General features: G+C 35.0%; 1 protein-coding gene across 8 annotated transcripts in view; it reads left to right on the top strand.

Moving 5' to 3' along the window:
* Positions 1-4,652: 4,652 nt before the first annotated feature.
* The window catches only part of LOC115415464 (dystrobrevin beta-like), a 44,047-nt gene continuing 30,718 nt past the window's right edge, over positions 4,653-17,981 (top strand). For 3 of the 8 annotated variants that reach the window (XM_030129039.1, XM_030129043.1, XM_030129044.1), the window contains exons 1-2: positions 4,654-4,885; positions 14,065-14,116. The gene's annotated coding sequence lies outside the window, so the exon portion shown is untranslated. Of the gene's footprint in view, positions 4,886-8,527; positions 8,649-8,670; positions 11,802-14,064; positions 14,117-17,981 lie in introns of those variants that run through there. The other 5 variants (XM_030129046.1, XM_030129045.1, XM_030129041.1 and 2 more) reach the window with 5 other exon arrangements.

A 17,981-nucleotide genomic window follows, 5' to 3' on the forward strand; every position in this document is an offset into this window, starting at 1 on the left:
TACATTGACCCTGCAGCGTAAACATGACGCTGAACGGGCTTTTCCTCGAATGGCAGAGTCCTGATTTGCAACAGGATGGGAAGTACCGTTACATGGTTACTGCTGTGTATGTTCTCTGTTGTGCACTCTCAGACTTGGTTCCCACAAAACAATAAAGTTTGGTGCATCCTGTTGTGGCCATGATTAAACATAATGGATTAACTAGGTCAGTGGCAACTTAATTTAAGACAGGGTTACATTACAGTTATGTTTGAACTATTTAGGATGTGTTTTAGCCACATGATAAACAACACATAAACTATAGGATGAACTCTAATGTATGCATTTTGGACTTACAGTTCTTCTGTTGTAACTCTAAGACTCTGAATTTGTGCACATATTTATTTCTTTTAGCTATTCGGGAATAATAGAACCTAATACAGTGGTTCCCAACCTTTTTTAGCACATGACCCCATTTAAACATCACAAATTTCTGGTGCCCCAGAAATTCCAAAATGAGACTTTTTCTTTGCTAAAATTAATTTGTTTTTGATAATGTAATAGTTTGCTATACTATATTGCAAATAAACGTTAATTTTAGATTAAATTTAGTCTATATAAAGTTTATTATTATGGACAGAGGCAGAAAAGCCAGGTTGAGATTACTGCACAAAGTGAGAATTTTATTTTCCTATGTACAGTCAGCCAAGCTTGTATTTACAAGGCTGTAAATTAATACTGAGCAAACAATAACTCAAACTATGAATTATGAAAGAGCTACAGCATCTCAAACCGGCCACAATAAACATTTGAAAGATAAACAGTGCCACAGTGCTTCAGTCTCAGCTTCAGAGTTTGTCATGTCTTTTATGTATTGTGAATGTCTCTCTTAACTCACCATATGTTTTTATTAGTAAGTTTTTATTTTTATTTTTATCAATTGCTAGAAATTTCAGCCCACCCCATTTGAATTCCAGGCGACCCCACGTGGGGTCCCGACCCCAAGGTTGAAAAACACTGACCTAATAAATCTAAAACCTAACATTTGGTTTTGACCATGATGTTGTTCTTAGAAATATTAATGTTTTCATGTTTGGACAATGGGTCTATTTTACTGTGTCATTAAATTTCTATTTCAATGCAAGAATGTGGTTATGCAAAAAAAAAAAAAAAAAAAAAAAAAAAAAAAAATACAAATTCAAAGACACCAGAGCTGAAAGCCTTGATTTGTTCAACATTTTGTAACTCAACACGTCCTTCCTCCTCCTCGCTCCACAAAAGGAATGTCCCTTTTGTCTGTATGTGATCAGTCATGCAATGATGCACAACAGTTGTGTTAAGTTTGTGAACAAATGACACATTACATGCCTCACACTGCATGCAAGACTTCTCAGAACAGGCTTGTTCTCTGCTACACACTGGGGTTTTTCTTAAGATTGTTATTTCTACACTTTAATGATGATTTTAAGTCTTGTTGTCTTCACCTAATTAGCAGCGTCTTAGCTTGTTACTATTGGTAAAAGTTGACAAGTTTATGCCTTATCTGTAACAGCTACAAGTGCATTGTGTAAATAAACACGTATTAACCATAAAACATGACTAGTTTTTGTACATTTTCTACTTCTAGCTTGGACTAGATTCAGCCATAGAGTCTGTTCATTTTGTTTTTCTTCATCTTGGCTTATTTTGTTCATGTAATTTAATTGATTATTTTGCTATTTTTGTTGATTATTTCTTTCACTTTTTTTTTTATTTTTGTGACTTATTTTGGTAAATTTTTCTCATTTAATTCATTTTTGCAAATTTTTATTCATTTTCTTGCCTATATTATTTGTTTTGTTAATTTTGTTAATTGCAATGTTAATGTTTGCTTGTTGATTACTTTGTCATCAGACACAAGTCGCTTTTCCATTGGACATCTGCACAAAATTTTACCGATATTTACTAAATGTTGAAAAAACAGAAGTGTGAACTGTCAGTTTTTCCATTAAATCACAAATGCGATGATTTGTTTATTTATTATCGTGAGATGACACGAGAAGTCATTCTATAAACATGGCGACGAACATAAATATGGTGCTGACTTACAGATATATTCATTATTATTATATATTACCCCGCTATCTCGTACTAAATTAAAAAATGATTGGGTTTCGTGGTGTGTCCACACATACTGTGACATGTTTTTTCTTTATCTTTGCTTGGTGTAACGTCCGTCAACATCGTTTTTTTTTCATTCACCTGACTCTAGTTGCGAAAAAAGATCTTTCCATTGCAGTTTTGCGTGATATACCATTTGCACTATACGCTCGAAAACCACCTCTTGTCAGCGCAAAAACTTTTAATCGAAAAATGAGACTTTTGGCAAAATTGTTGTTTTTCCATTAGGTAAATTTTTATGTACAAGTTATATTTGCGCAATTTGAGGGTCAATGGAAAAGTGACTACAGGTTCTTTAAACCCTTAACTTTACTGAAGAGTGGATGTAAGAAGATGAAAGTTAAATTGAAAGTTAAAATGAATTTCCATACAGTGTTCTTCTACATCACTATAAGGGACTGGCTCATATAAACGCTATTCTTCTAAAAGATATTATGTCATTTAGAGTTTCAGCAGCACAGGCGTTCCACAGGGCACTGTTTTGGCTCCATTTTTACTCACATTATACAGAGCAGACTTTAATTAATTACAACTGTGAGTCCTGTCACCTCAGAAATACTTTGATGACCCTCCAATATTTATGAGGATTGGAAAAGAATCTGAAGGTCTAAACCCCCTTATCAGCCAACCAACAAACACATAGACAACACTGAGGTGGGGTTGAAATACAGATATTTTTGTGTGAATCTGAGCAACAAGATGGATTGATCGGCTAAAGCTATTATGTGACCCCTCAGGCCCCACGGAAAGGAACTTTGTCATCATGAAGAGACCACTCCCTTGAGGTTTTTCCGTTTTTTTGTCACCCGTTTGCATTCCTGTCAGTTGCAAAATATATTAATACAAGTTAAGAAATAACATTTTATTCAATAATACATTTGTGGTAAACACTTCTGCTTTTACTCACATTACTACTGCTTTTTCCAGTACCCTATAAAGCCCCTCCCCTTTTTTCCTTTGTAACATGTTTAATAAAGTTCTGCATTTAGGCTTATTTCAGATAATCGCCTATTTCAACTATCAACTATATAATGAGACTAATATTTCATTTCAATCTGAATAAAACACTGCAAATGAGTGGTGTGCGTTAGTGTTTGTGGTTCAGATTTAGTTTTGTCACAGGGTCATGGTGAATTTCACAAACTGTGGTGAATGAGGGTCTGTCAAATACAGAAAGAGACTGATTGACACTGGCAAGGTTAAAGAATACTATGAACATTAGCGTATCATCATCATCATCATCGTCATCATCATCATCATCATCATCATCATCATCACCACCACCATCATTTTTGTTTATTTTGATTATTTTATTAATTTAAGTGTTCAGTTTGTTAATTACTTTGTACACTTTTGCCTAATTTTTTTTTATTGATTATTTTGTTGATTATTGTGTTAATTTATGTGTTCAGCTTTTTAATTGCTTAATACACTTTTTTCATTTTTTAAATTTTATTATTTTGTTTATTTTTTTTTGTTAATTTATCGTTTGTTAATTACTTAGTACACTTTTGTCTATTTTTTTTATTTTATTGAATATTTTGTTAATTTGTTTGTTCAGTTTGTTAATTGCTTAGTACTCTTTTGCCTACTTTTTTTATTTAATTGTTTATTTTGTTGATTATTTTGTTAATTTATTGTTTGTTAATTACTTAGGATACTTTCATCTTTTTTTTCATTTTAATTATGATTTTGTTGATTATTTTGTTAATTTATGGGTTCAGCTTGTTAATTACTTAGTATACTTCTGTCTATTTTTTTTTTTTTTTTTTTTAAATTTTATTGATTATTTTGTTGATTATTTTGTTAATTTATCGTTTGTTAATTACTTAGTACACTTTTGTCTATTTTTTATTTATTTTTTTATTTATTTGGTTATTTTGGTAATTTGTTCAGTTTTTTAATTACTTAGTACACTTTTGCCTATTTTTTTTAAATTTAATTGTTTTTTTTTTTTATTTTATTAATTTATCAGTTGTTTATTACTTAGTACACTTTTGTCTATTTTTTTTTTTTTTATCGATTATTTTGTTTATTTTGTTAATTTATGTGTTCAGCTCGTTAATTACTTAGTACACTTTTGCCTATTTTTTAAATTTTATTTTATTTCATTGATTATTTTGTTCATTATTTTGCCCATTTTTGTTTATTGTGTTTAATTTGTTCATTTTTCCTCATTTTTTGGATTATTTTTGTTCATTTGCGCATTCTGATCGTTTTTTTTGTTTTTGTTTTTGTTTTTTTTTACGTTAACTTATTTTGTTAATTTTTGTTTTATCAGCTATTTTACTACTTTTTTATATACTTCATCAATTTGTTTAGTTGTCAAATGAGTTTTGTGAGTTTTTGTGATTTTTCTATGAGTTTTGTGAGTGTTTCTGAGTTTTTGTCTTTTTTTTTTTTTTTTTTTTTTTTTTTTTTGTGGGTTTTTGTGCGTTTTCGTGGCTTTTCGTGTGTCTGTGAAAGGGGAGGGAACAGCCCGGACCGAGAGGAGTGACTTTCTTTCAAAAATAGTCGCCTTCACTTCACTTCAACCGGTGACTGTAACGTTAACGGCGGCGGCTCCGGAGGCTGTGAAACATGGCTCTGTACGGAGATAAAAAACGGGAACGGGACTTTTAAACCGAGCCAACGGACCCGGGACGCGGTGGGAAAGAGGAAACGGCCGTTTTGGGGTGAAAATAAAAGGTTAAAGTCAGTGTTGATGTCGGTATTTGGCCACGAATACCTGCCGAAAACAGCCCCGGTGAGTTGAAACCTGCCTCACACAGCCGTTAACAGAGACCGAACACCGGAAAACGGGTATAAATGTAGATTTTATTCACATTCAGTCCGAGTTTTTGGGTAAAGTTTCGGTTCGGTGATGCGTTTGAGGAACACATTCATTCGGAGGAACAAGGTGAACAGGGAGTTAAACTTTTTTACAACATGGCCGCTCATATGTCATACAACGGAGCACAAGTAACAGTAAAAGTTAAACAATTTGGCTCAAATATATTAAATGTAACTTCTCGATAGTTTGTAAATGTCTAGTGAAAACCGCTGAGTTGGTGTAATTCTTATTTTAGTCCAAAACAGTCACTTTCCGGAGGTGGTTAACTTCTATAAGTCAAGCCCACTTTTCAAATCATAACCACTATGGGGGGGCTTCACAGTTTACATCCACTAATCTGGCATTTATTAACCCCAAATATACTTACACTGTTTTAAGGATATATTTACTGAATATTCATTCTGTGTAATATTCAGACCTATAGGCATTTATAGTGGTTAAAACAAATTCACCAGTATGTATCAGGTTATGTGTTTATTGTGTATCACACTTAATATTTTATTCACATTTCATTGTTATTAATAATTATCACCGGCCACTTTATTAGATACACCTAACTAATACCAGGTGTACCTAATAAAGTGGCCAGTGAGTGAGTGTACATAGAAAGCAGAAGCCCCGCCCACCTTCAAGCTGTAGCTTGGGGGACCTAATTTTGTGGGGAAAAAAACATGTATTTACAGTCATTGACAATAGACAACATTTAAAAAACAATCATTTACGCATACTATGTTTATATTCGATTAGATAGGATTTTATTGATGCCTTGGGCAGAGCCTCTGGGAAATTAAGATTCCAGTAGCAGCTCAACACTGTGTGCATACAATGTAAGAATGAGAAGATAATAATATCTGTAAAAACCGGTATTTAAAACAGGCAATCGCACATTAGAAATAAATAGGCTAGTAGTAATAGTAAATAAATAAATAATAATGATGGTAACGATAATGATAATAATAATAATTAATACTTAATAACAAACGGTCACTTTCTTGATGTAGAAAATTATCTTTTAGGCTGACAAACATCATATGTGTATGCTGGTTTCTGTGCAGGTGTAATGGGATGTATGGTAGCTGCAGTGAAAGTGACAGAGAAAAAGATTTGTGTCTGTGGTAATGGCAAGAATTTGATGTAGGCCTACTTTGCTTTTTAGGTATAAAAAGGACTATAGTAAATAGTCAACATGATGATGGTTTCCTTTAAATGAACAGTGAGAAGGCCAGGTAACAGTGGAAAACAGAAAATAGTTGAAAAGCTTCAAACCCTGCCACTGAACTCCATGATGACCTTCTTCCATCAGTCACAGCTGTGTTGTTTGATTGCTGCTTTCGTGTCATGATGACAGTGACAGATGTCAAAGTGAAAACATGTTTACCTGTCGCTCTCATTTCCCACTGCTGGCAGTAAAATTAGTACCAATAAGACAAATCTACAACACAGTGCTGTCTTTTAATACCTATAAGCATAATTTAAAACCGAAAAGAGGCTTCATTTTAATGATCACAATCAAATTAATTCAAAAGAAGGCAGTGGTTACAGAAATATTCTAAAAATAGTTGTGTTCTTGTAAATTTCACATAGTAACAGGGATAGTGGTGTTTTATTTATCATCTATCCAGGGATATGAAGAACTAGATTTATCTGTATTCCATGTTTCCTTAATAAATACTGGTCAATATGTGACACTACAGAAGAGACCCTAGTTAATAATGTCAAAAATTGAGGTCTAGGACTGCAAAATTCTTGGTTAGTACAGATACCAATACTAAAAATGATGTAATGACCTATACTGATGCTGCTTTCTGTTTCTTTCATTGTTTTTTTTTTTGTGGTTATTTATCCCACTTCACACAGAAATTGTCATCAAAAATATAAAAAATAGTCACTATCTTAAAGTTTCTCATTTGCTTCATCATATTATCTTTGAATGAACACAGATTCAGACATAGAAACCTAGTAAAAAAAAATGTTTAATGTCAGATGACAGATTAACACATGACACTGCCATCAGGGAAAAAAACATTTTATAAATGTTCAATTGATATACTGGTGCATTCCTTTAAAAAAAGGGTTGATGGTAGCCTATTTATATTTGTCGGCATTTTCTTGTTAAAATTATTGTTATTATATTATTATTATTATTATTATATTATTATAGTATGGTGTAGGATGAGAAGTAATTATAAGAAAAGCAGGTAAAAAGGGCTTTTAAATGGATAAATGTTCTGTAAGCCTATGTGTCGTAATGTGGCTACATGTGAACACACTTCCATAAAGAGGAAATATTTAATACTGCAGAATTCAACTTAATATTCTAGATAATTTAAAAGTTTTGTGTTAACATAGGAATTAAAGATAACACTGGTTTATCATTCAGATTATTAATCAGTCAGCCTTTTTATTTAAATGTGACTGACTGTTCCATTCTTCACTTTTTAATGTATAACCAAATAAATTCCATGACAAAATAAAAAGACCAACAATCAGACGATGAAAAAAAATAATAATATACTTTGTAATACGTTTTTCCAAGGAGGAAACTAACAAAGAGGGATATCAAATAAAGAGAAAAATTGCAGAAAATGATGGGCCTTAACCCTTAAAAACCTGACTTTTACCCAAGCACAATAGGAACATGTGTTACTTGTATTAAACGTTCCTCCAGCCTGAACAATACACACGGTGAGCATCTACCTACACATTATCCTCCACAGGTTCTTCCTTTTCTACCTTTTTTCAATCTTCATTATTTCATGGTGGTGGCTCCATATGGAAGGGCTTTGGTGGTTGTTGATTTACTGCTGAATTGTGTTGCTGTCTCCGCTGTGGGTGGGATGATGATGGCGGTGCGCGTGAAACCTATGATTAGAAGTTCAGTCATTCCTATCCAGCCTTTGGTTTGTATAATTTCTCAGGAATCAAATTATAGTGAAACATTAGTATTCCTCATCCTGCGTGTAGAGGCAGTTGAACGCGACCTCCGAGAGCCTCCACTCATTTACTGCTTGGCTTCTTTGATGCGTCTGAGTAAGAAATGCCTCAGTAAAACGCAGCGTAATGACAGACTAACAGCTAAATGGTGCCAGCGTTATGGATTGCTCATCATAAGTGTTGCAGCTTGTTTTTTAATGATTTTCATAAGGTCACATGTTTTGCAAACCCGTTATTCTGTTTATTGATCTGATGCAAATCTGGGACAAATTCTTGGCTTGTTGTTGGTGAGAATGGTAGAAAATGATGTTCTCAAGAGCAAATACAGACAAAAGCTACTTGTTTTAGGGCCATAAAGTTGGATTATTGTTTTGCATCTGCAGAAATAGGTCTCTCCTGTAAACCTGCTGTATACTTTTAACTTGGCTGAGCAGGAGGTTCAATGCACAGTTGATCAAGCATTTCTACTTTGTTTTGCACTCGTTTCTTCAGTACAGTAAACTTTCACTTCCTATATCTTTGTGTTTTTCTCTTGAACTGTCTTCCTGTCGATTTCACCACATTGGTTTCTCACTCTTGCCTCTTTTCCGTTGTCTCTCAGCACATCTTCAACTCTCATCTCATGTTCTCCTTTGCGCTGTGCTACCTGTGTTCTTTGTGTCTTTTGGTTTGGCGTGACCACCCTCCATTTCTCTGCACTGTGTTTAGACCGGGGCTGAGCTGGTGGGGCATGTTGCTTCAGGTACTGGTGAGACGACTAAATTTGATCCAGGAAGGCTGGTTTTATTTATAGATCTGTGGGTAAAACTGAGGGGCTTGAAAGTGAAGCCAATGCGGAAACATGTTTAAGTGTTTCTTGACGCTGATTTTAAAAGGCCTGTCTGCTATCTCTAGAAATACTCAAGTCAATACATAGGGTCTCATTTGCTTTATTTGGGCTTGTGGTTCTTTAGTAAACTATCGCTTCATTAAAGTGATATGAAATGCTAAGACCTGTTTAGGACGTGAACTGTGAATAGAATAATGACTCCCGTTGAACTGGCTTATCCATTCTATGATGTAGAGTCTTGCTACTGTTTTACTGAAATTTGTATAAAAAAGTCAATGTTATTGCCGCTAATCAGTCAGTCAGATTCTGGTGAATTTGCTATTTGTTATTGCCCTGTTATGAATTGCTGCCTTGATTGGTTAATTTGTTTGTTGGATTGAAACTGAAATAACATATTAAAACATCACCACAGTGACGGTGAGAAATGTGGTGAAAATATTCTACATGTACCATGCATGTAAAAGGATATTTATTTTTAGAAGAACTCAAACTAACCCTTTCTGATCCTCATATGGCTCTGCATAAATTTCTTATGATTCCTGTCATGTGGATGAACCTGAGCTACTCCTGTCTCACATCCAAACCTGTACATTCACATACTCATCATCAGAACTTCAGCTTTTTTCTGGCTTGTTAGCTGTCAGAATCATACAGAAAGTGGATTTAGATTCAGAAAACTCACAATTTAGGGCCAATAGAGGATTAGATATCTGCTGATTGATATCTTAATTACCTACTGATTCATTTCATGTTCTATAACCATAACAGTAGTTGTGATTAATAAGTTATTAAGTCATTTGATTTGGCTTATGTTTGATGGAGTTTTCTGACTGTCAGTTAGCACTTAGCTCCACTTATTTGTCAATGGTTGTTCCATATGTGGTTCTTTATTTCTGTATCATTTGTGTGTCATATACAAAGGCCTGTTATTGGTTCTGTTACTTGACATCCATTTTACACATATGATTGGTTGATGCATTTATCCATGCTGCAAAAGCTCAAAAAATCATCCTTGTTCTGAGAAAATAAAGTGATGCTTCTTGCCACGTAATCTTTTCCATGTAATCTCTGTGTGAAAGTATCCATGATATAAATATAATGGCGTGTACCTCCAGTGTATAAATACCTTAAGAGTAAAACACATATAAGTGTTGAATAAGACAATGAGAAATACCGGAAGTTAAATACCAAGTTAAATTTGCAAGATTAAAGTCAGAAAAAAAGTGCCAAAAAATGATAAAATCTTAATTTTTTTTTTACATGTTTTGTGCACACAATTCAAGTCAAATAGCTGAAAAATAACTTTATTTCATTAGAATCAAAATGACCATCTTGACTTTTTCAATTCATACCCTTAGTACCTATAATTACCCTAATGTTTTTTTTTAAATAGAAAAGTCTATTTTGGATTGGGTATTTCAGGACTTGATACGGCTGTTCAGACTTGTGAGAATTTTACTCCAGACTCCACCATGTCTCCACCTCAGAAACACACTTCATAGTGTGAACCTGCCCTCGAGGCAGCCGAGGCATCCTGAATGTCCATCTTAAGTGTGTAACCAGAGAAGTGTTGCTTCTGTTTTTACCTGCCTGGTGACAACCCTGAGGTCATAGTGGGCGAGCCAGGTTGTCTCTTTGGCAGCGCAAGGTTCAAAGGTCAGTAGTCAGAGACCGGATAGGGTTGAGAGGTTTTACTTTCGATTCAACCTGCAAGGAGTTAAAAACAGCCTCAAAGAAAGGTTTGATTTGATTTGTTTTCAGCAGGTTTTGACAAGGATTAACTGTTGTGTCTAATTTTGATGCCCAGTCCACACTAATACAAATTGTCCACATGATCTTCATTTTACAAAATATCTCTGTCCATACGACAACGCTGAATCACTTAGACAAACCACAGTTGTTATTGTTCAACCTGTGGACACTGTGGATATTACTGGACATAGCAGATGCAGAGGCTTTAATCTATCACAAAGGTAAAGCAGCAGCAAGATCAGTTGTAGACTTGCATTACTTTAAGTGTTGGTTGTGGTTATGGAAGTGTATTTGTTTTGGTGTCAATTTGTCTATAGTGCTGGTCTGGTCTGGATCCCAAAGGTATCCATGCTGGATGTGCTGCAGGTCATACACTGATATATACACCTGAGATCGATGTTTCAGGTGTAGCTTCATTACACAAACACATAACAGACAAGAGCAAAACAGGCTGTGATGCCATTGTTTTCTAATCTCTACATTTTCCCTGAACACACAGATACAAACAAACTAGAATTTTGAAAATCTATTTTTGTGTGATGTAAAATGCTCTACAAATATAGAGAAAAATACTTGTATTAATGTGGAAAGTGTAAAATATGACAATATAAAATTGATTAGCTTTATTTAGTCCATCATGCAGCACTAAATTTGGTAGAATGCATATTAAATCAATCTGTATTCAATCAGTATTCATACTATGTAATGCCACAACTGGGCTAAGTCATATTTTCAACAGATAAAATGCATTCCTTGTCCAGTAAAAAGTACAGCTGTTCAACACCAAGCAAAAGTTTATTTGGTCTCCTTCACGTCTAAAAATGTTTCATGACCTTTTTAGGTTTATGTAGTGTTGACTAAATTACGAGAGCTTTGGACTCATAGTTTCTCATTTTCCTGAAACCTTTACTTTTTAAAGATTAATATAAAAGTTGCTGCGTTGCATTCAGGGGGATTTGTAGGTCAGACAAATGAGCCTCATCTGTTCTGTGTGTTACAGTAAAGGGTCGTTTAGAGGATAAATAGAGCTCAGGTATTTCAGCAACGTCAGTGTCTAGGGTTACAGTGTACAGTATATAACACACACACTGCTCAGGTCCTGTCAGGGCCCACTGTGAGAATAGAGAGCAGCTGCAAGTGGTGATGTGGTCATGTGGCATGCCTGGTGTGTGTGTGGCATACACAGGGGGGTAAACACCCTCTTACCCCTCTTTAGTGCCCCTTCGCCTGCCTGACGCCCACCTCTGTTTCAGTATCTTTATTTTGGAGTGTCTTCTGTCCCACACCCCAACTTTAAACCTGCGGAGACGCTTGGTGAGTCCAGAGTGGGGGGTGGGGGTGTTACAGTGATTTTTTTTTTTTTTTTTTCTTCTACAGTCTGCATGTAGCCTATTACAGCTGATTCTGCTAAACAGGTGAAAGAAAGAGCGAGTGTCAGGTTTATGGGAGATGCAGTGTTTATTTGTTTTAGGACCATTTGCCTGTAGCAGGTTTTAGGTGTGCACAAGTGTAACTGCTGTTTAGATCAGGCTGTGTGTGGCAACTGTTAATGCAAGGTTGTACTTTTTGGGTGGTCTTGTACTGATGTAACAAGCTCCTGAACCACATTCACACACTATTAGTGAAAAAAAAAGAGATAAAATAATCGTTTATTTGGTTACTGAAGTGTGTGTACCTCATTCTCTTACATAATTCATTTTAACTAGTCACAGTCATTTTGCATAATCATTTGAATTGTTTCCATCTATCTGTATCAAACAGCTTGAAGAAACTCTCAGAAATGCCATATTTCCATTATTATTTCTATGTTGTTTTATACCATTTGAAGTTTGACTGACTCAAACCATGTTATTCCTAATTCACTACCCCCTATTCATCTGGAGAAGTTTAGTTTTTTATTTAGAAGTTGGCTGATCATTAGAGCTGGGTATCATTTTAACATTTAAGGCAACTACGCTGCATGTTATGGTACAAATCTTCGGTTTTGTTTGTCAGGTCATGGCATTTTTTTCACGCTCAGAAAAATTTCATAGCATAGAAAAATAAATTTATTTACCTGGATGTGAATTTGGTTGTTAAGCTTAACTCACTTTATTATCCCTGTATGGGAATTCAGCCTTTGCATTACACTCATCATGATACACACAGTACATAGAATTAGCATTAGTGTGTAGCACACATTAGGACCAGTGAGCAGCTTTTGAAGATGCTGGGGGACCAATTCCAGATTTTCATCAGTAATGGGGTCTAGAGCACTAATGACAGAATATTATTGCGAAAAATAAAGATTGACCAGCAGTAAGTTTTTCTAAAAGCTGATATAGGGAGAGTTTGGTGCAGTTAAATCTGATATTAATTAGTCGACTGATATCATCCAACCCCACTCCCATGGAAATTTTAGGATCAAAACATTAATCATCTACTACCTTTACATTATTAAAAGCAGATTATTGAACTTAACATGAAGTTAAAGTGTTAAATACCTAAATAACTAATAAATGTGGGCGTGAACGTCAAACCAAGTGGAAAAACTCAAGGTCAAAGCAATTTTTTATCTTTTTAGAAACAAATTATTTTCCCTCACTGTCAGGATCGCCATTTGAGAAGCCTAATATTAACTACTTCAGCCAATACTGAGAGCTGGGAAATAGCTTTGAAATTTCCTGACATTAAAGAAAGTATAAGAGCCATCCATACTGGTTGCATGACTTGATGAGATTGTTCATTGCTCTGTAGTTTCTGAGCAATTTGGTATGCATCAGACTAACTACCTACTGATAATAGATTATTCATGGGTGACAGATTAATAGTTTTTAGGCAGATTCATTTAATTTTCAGCTGAACATCTAAGGTAAAACAGTACAAAGATAAATGAATTATATAATAAATAATAGCCTACAACTTATTAACATCAGGCTCACATTAATAAATCAGGAAGCTGAATGTCAACCTAATGGCAAAAAATCAAGGTACATTGTATTTTTTGATCTCTTGATATTCCTTAAAAGTCAGTAATTCACTTGAGAGTCTTAAAATTAGTCCTGATTGATACTATTGATAGTTTGTAAGGCACCCTGTCTGTAACAAAGCGATTAATCATCCATCTCTACTTTTAAATGTTCGACCGACTGCATTTTAACAAACATGTATTGTCATTTCTTTGTCTTTAATTTTCCTGGCGTTTCATTCTTCAGATAAATGGCTCGTGTGCTTGATCAAAGGCACTGACAGGAGAATTAACCTACTTATACCTGTTTTTGAATGTGTTTTAAGCCCTAAACCTAGAAACTGAGTATATGCTACAGATAAAAAATGGTATATTGCAGAATGCTGATCTCTTTTGCAGGAATCTGTCAGCAGTGACTAAGGACTGTAAGACTAAAATTTGATAAAGTTGTAACAGAAGGTCAAATGTATCTACTAGACTGACAGTATAGAGGCGCAGAATGTGCACCCCATCGGTTGTGTTTAGTGCGTCTGTACTAGTGTGTCTTCTGCCATCCACAAAGAGCTTTTGTGTTTATCTGTAGACTGAAAAGACTGTTGAAACTGCCTTTCTCTTTTCTGTCTCTGCTAGACGTCCTTTATTGAGGCTCCTCTGGTCCTGTGTGACCCCCTGACACAGAGAGGTATGACCACCCACCCACCCATATACCCACCCAAATGCAGCTGCACCCTGCGTTCAGGGTGTTAAACTATGTCTCCAAAAGTCTGCATCGAGCCAAAGGTTAGATGAGGACTCGGAGTGTGTCTCCTGCTTCAGAGTGTGTAGAAGCAGCATGTGTTGTTTGCGTGTTTGTTTCTGTGAAGCTCGGCAAATGTCAGCCATAATAAAACACCATGGTGTAACAGCAGAGTGTGTCACACCCACACAAACACAGAACAGCTACACACATGCACTCAGCTGCAGAATCCACTTCCACTCACTTTTTTCTCTGTTTTCTTTTTTAATTGCTGAGCCATTGAAACATATAGAAAAAAAATGTTTAGTGTCTGAAATGAAATGTTTGGCTTTCACTGCCTTGGATAAGTTACTGGCATCATTTAAAGGATTTCACATGTTCTATGTTTTTTAGAGGGAAGGTATAGATCATGTCATTAAAAAATAAATATCAGCATCAGAAATTTTCCACTGGCTAATAGTAACTAAGTAGTAAGTAAGTGTATTCCAGTGTATTTATAGTCATTTGTCTGCACTTAAGTGTTTGATTCTAGTCCATGTTAAGAGTTTGTGTAACATGTTTTGCAGCTGCTCAAGAAATAATTATGAATTTCAGTGAGTCTGACTTACAGGTGCTTTAGACTTATGTTACTGTGCAAAATGTTTTTGATTTATTATAAAATTGCCACCACAGTCCAGGTAATTAGCAGAAATATCATAGTTAATACAGACATATAGGAAATTGTGGGTGTCATCTAGATGAAAATGATGCTTCTTGTCAGTAAACAGCAATGAAAAGCCATCACACAGAGACTAAGCCACCAGAAAACAGAAACCTAGAGAAAAAGCTTGTAGTTTGATTGTAACTGGCCTACTCGCCATTTCAGATCATGATTCTACCCCCAAAGATCTTTTAGACCTGTGCTCAAGACAGCATGATGTATGACCCTAATGTATATAGCCTAGCTATTTATAAAAGATAAGTCTGGTAGGCTTCCATAATTTCTAGAATGGCATTGATTGTTCATCAGCTATTACCCAAATCATTTTATTTGTGATAACTTGTGAAATGGACTTTACTTATTTTCAAGTAAACGGATTTTGATTGCAGCTTCCGAAATGTGAATATTACCTGATTTACCTCCTCCCCAATGACAGTAATCAGATTATCTTTAACAAGACATTTTAATATGTCATTTTGAGCTGTGGGAAATGCTGTTCTTTGATTTATTAATATTTTTTGACAACTAATCAATTAATCAAAACAGTAAGCAAAAGATTAACCCACAGTCAAAATATTTAACTGCAGCCTTAATGATGACTTATTCTTAGGATTTGCTGCTGATCATAAAAATGTTGACACATCAAAACTCACAGATTAGGAAGTAAAACAGCAGCCCCGCGATGGTTCAGCAGATCAATGAATGAACTCTGCTCTCAGTAATGATTTGTAAGTTTAACAATGTTGCACTAGAAAACATTTTGTGGAAATGGTTGTGAAGCCCTAAAAAGGATTCAGTTGGGTATGTTTAAGAAATCTATTTCATTTTTGTAATGAATATGAAATACTTTGGTTTGGGTGTTTCATATTTTTTAGTTTATATTGAGGTTGGTTTGGTTGAAGCCTGTGATGCTGCTCCTCCAGTTGGTGGAAACTGGTCTGGAGAATCCATTTAAATAAACATTTTTAGCTCTTTTACACCTATTGATTAGGAAAACATTAGCCAAGCTGTCTCTGGCTCTGTGGGAACGGTAATTATATCTAAGATGGTTTAAAGCTTTCAGAGTTAAAATAGAAGTCTGACCTCACACACCAAATGTCGCCCATGTCATGTCTGTGCAGACCCACAGACAGACAGACAGACAGACAGACGGGCAGGGTGTAGTTATCACCAAGGACAGGCTGGAAATAACAATTTACTCATCATGAGTAACTAGCGAACAGTCGTAACACCTCGGGTGACTATCTGTTATTTATATCCACTATGATCAGCTTGTTTTTACAAAACATGATGTGTGTCTTTATAGCAGCTGTTGGAGATATTTGTGTATTGTTGCTAGTTTGCTTGGATATTTGGTGTATTTTAGTCTGAGCTAAGTTAATTTTGTTTTTACCATTAGGGCTGCACATTTAGGCTAATTGAAACATGGTATCAGCCCATGCTATTGTATAATTTTCAAAAGGCGGCAGTTTAGAGGTTAAGATTTAGGGGGATTTAGGGTGATCAATGTGCAGAAATGGGGTAAAATAAGCACAGTCTCTGTAATGGTGATATTTTGGATTTTGTGATACCGAGCAGAGAAAGATACTGTATTTTTTATGTTGCTTTTATTGTTTTAAGACTGTAAGACAATAATCGCAATAATTTTAATTAGTATCTTTTGTTTTTGTTAGTTTTTGTATTGGTTGATAGTTTATTGTCAAGGTAGTGGTTACAGAGGAGGCAGCAGATGCTGTGGTTCTTTGTCTGTTTGTACAGTGGTAAAATAAACTCTACAAAATGATGTGTTTGCCTGCAAAACTGACCTTTTCTCCCAGAGTAAAATCAGGTCCTTTAGTGGCTGTTTGATTTTGAGTTAATTACCTTATTTGTTGTTTAGTTTGAGGACAAAAAGCCACCACAAGCAGTCAGTCCTATTCATTGCCTGTCATGCATCATCCACCTGCCTCAGATTGGATATGATTCTTGTAAAATGTGAGCGAGGTGCAACAAAATAATAAGTCTTCTAGTAGTTTTCTGAAGGCTTAATCTGTGGGTGATGGTTTTTTTGATGTATCTGACTCGAAATGCAGTTCTACATTTATAGATCATTGTGGACCAAAATTATGAGAATATTGATAATAATTAGCTGAAGTAAACACAGCAGTATTAGAGTTGTGACCAAATATTTTGGCAGTAAAAGTCTTTGAAACTTTTAAAATAAAAATAACTGGTTCTCATTGTATCTCAGAATTTTGTGGGGGAAAATGCTAGAAAAACAATTAAGCAATGAAGATAAAACAAAAATGTTTGTCTCTGCCAAATGTTCTGGCCATGACTGTAGACTGTAGCCTAAATTGTCCCAACAGAGTTTTATAATGAATCAAAAATGTTTTCACTCCAACATAACCCTAAATCATCTGTGTGAATTGGATTCACTCTATTTCAGCTGATGGACTTGATGGAATTCTTCATCATTATTCTTTCAATGGCAGCAAAATGACACATCATAGAAACTCTTCAAGTTAAGTTGGACCAGTGTTTAGAAAGACGCTTAAGTACTGCATTAAATGGACTGAAATAAAGTCACTAACCTAGAGAAATGTACTAGTGATGTTACTCATTAATGCTACAAGCCTATAAGTTAAAAAATACTGTCATTACTTGAATAAGCAGGACATTTATAACTAATGTCAACTGAGTAGGAACGCTTTAACAGTGCTGTTATTTTTTTCCTTAATGACAGGGCCTGTGTGATCCCTCTGAAAAGTAGCTCATATGACAAACTAAGACCCATCCCCATCTAAGACTGAGATCACGCAGACTTAACACAGGTCATAGTTTTGACGTTACACTAAGATCTTAGTAAGAAAACAGTGAAACAAATATGCTCATGGATGAAGTGTGATGTCCTAAACTAAACTTCCACATTTTTGAGTGCCATAAAAATAATAATCACATTATCAACCATGACAGGATGTGAACTGCAAAGAATGTGAAAGGATTGAACTGTGCCCGTAAAAGACCATAAATGGCTGCAAACTGTGGTGCACAAATTGACAGCATAATTTTTCCCCTTTTCATTTGGCTACTGTGAGCAAACTTTAGAAGGGAAAACCCTGACTTTGTCTT

Source organism: Sphaeramia orbicularis, chromosome 24 (genome assembly GCF_902148855.1).
Source record: "Sphaeramia orbicularis chromosome 24, fSphaOr1.1, whole genome shotgun sequence".
Classification (NCBI taxonomy): domain Eukaryota; kingdom Metazoa; phylum Chordata; class Actinopteri; order Kurtiformes; family Apogonidae; genus Sphaeramia; species Sphaeramia orbicularis.